This window comes from Podarcis raffonei, chromosome 9 (assembly GCF_027172205.1).
Source record: "Podarcis raffonei isolate rPodRaf1 chromosome 9, rPodRaf1.pri, whole genome shotgun sequence".
In the NCBI taxonomy this organism is placed as follows: domain Eukaryota; kingdom Metazoa; phylum Chordata; class Lepidosauria; order Squamata; family Lacertidae; genus Podarcis; species Podarcis raffonei.
The window spans coordinates 80,436,396-80,438,389 of NC_070610.1; positions in this window are offsets into that span (position 1 = coordinate 80,436,396).

Genomic DNA, 1,994 nt, shown 5'->3' on the forward strand with positions numbered 1-1,994 from the left:
AAACAGATGCCTCTTCTGGGAAACTTGCAAGCGGGGTTCCAGCACAAGAACCTTCTCCTCTCCTGTAGTTTACAGCAACTGATGTTCAGAAGCATCACTGGCCCCCACCCCGTTCAACAGCTCTCTCCTCCTCCAGGAATTTGTCTAATATTCTTTTAAAGCCATCTAAGTTGGTGGTCATGACTGGCTCATGTGGGAGGGAGTTCCACAGTCTGCGTTGCGTGAATAAGTACTTTATCTGTTCTGAATCTTCTGCCATTCAGCTTCCTGGGATGTTCCAGTGTTCTGAGAGAGGGAGAGAAACGTCTCTCCTTCCTCTTCTCCTATGCCACGAGTAATTCCATAAATGAGGAGTGTTTCCATAAATCATGTCACCTGCGCCTCGCCTTTCTTCTCAACTGAAAAGTCCCGAAGACCCACAAGGTGCCCCACGGATCCACATTCACCCCCCTGGCACCAGATGGTGCTCTGGCCCAAGTGGTTCATTGAAGGATTAGATTGGCACCTGTCCCTCAGTTGCTCCAAGCTGTGATGGCCAGGAACAGGGCTTCCTGCATAAGGGCATTAATTCGGGAGCTGCCCCTTGCTTGCTTGTAGGGGGCACGTTCATCGGGCCAGCAGGTGACCCCAAAAGCAGTAGGAAGACCCCCCTCCAGGAATGGAGCTCAGGTATGCTTCCATACCAGCGCCGAGGTGGGGCTAGCCCTAGAGGGTGGGGTCTGTCTCTGCTCTGTGTGTAGGGGCACCTGAGCCCTTTAAGGTTTGGCATGGGGGTCCGGGACTCATAGATGCCCCCAGGGTCTTCACTGCCCCTCTCCCCCCATCCAGGGCCGGATTTAGGTTTGATGAGGCCCTCAGCTCCTGAAGGTAACGGGGCCCTTTCTATGTCCAGCTGTCCTTTGTCCACAACAAATTGTGGCTGTTTTTTGTGTTGAATAGATGCTATATGGTCATTGATGGACCTAAGAGGTATCTCAAGCCATTTGCACATAACAAAATATGTATTCTATCAAAGTAATTGTTGAACTGAAATATAATTAAGAAGAAGTATCTCAAGCCATTTGCACATGTTGCCCTGCAACCAGTCCATGCAGAATGTCGGCACCCTAAATATAGAAAGGAGCAAACCAGTGATATTTTAGGGAGCAGACTAGCAGGCGGGGCCCATGACTTACATCACAGGAGCCTACACAACACAAAACACTGTCGCTGTGTGTAGGTTTTATTTTATTTGTTTTTTATCTTATGTTTTGGAAATGTACCTCCAGGTTTTTTCCTTTTAATTTTTTTGGGGGGCCCCCAAGAGAGTGGGGCCTTAAGCTAGAGCTTGTTTAGCTTATACTTAAATTCGGCACTGGTGGGGGGTGGGCTTTGCAAGCTCACCTATCACACCAGAGTCTTCTTCCTTACACAAATCATAGAATCGTAGAGCTGGAAGGTACCCAGCGGTCATCTAGTCCAGCCCCCTGCGGAGTGCAGGAATCGCAGATCAAAGGACCACCGTCTGCAGGACTTCAGGTGCGCACCGCCCTCCACGCCCAGGCTTCACGCGGACGGCAAGCGGCTGAATCGCGACGGATGTGTATCAGGAGCACATCCACCCTTTGTGCTTCTTGTGCATCATCTTGACTACTGCTTGCAGGGGTCAGACTAGATGACCCCTGGGGTCCCTTCCAGCTCGGCCATTATTGAGACTTTATGAACGTGGGGACGCAGGGCCAAAATACTGGAACCCAGAGCCGAGGCGCGGGCAAAATCCACGCATCTCCCGTGGGCGCCACGTCCAGGGGGCTGAGGCTCAGCTGGAAAGCAAGGCTGGGGCAGCTGCTCCACCCTCGGGGGGCCCACCGGCCAAGGACGAGACCCGCCTGGCAGAGACTCCCGGCGGCTTCTCCTTCTGCGCCCCGACGGGGCGGGCCAAAGGGAAGCTCCGGGCCGGTCCCTCCCCCGGTGGGCTGGGGCTGGGGCGGGGCTGGGGGGAGGGAGGTCCTTCC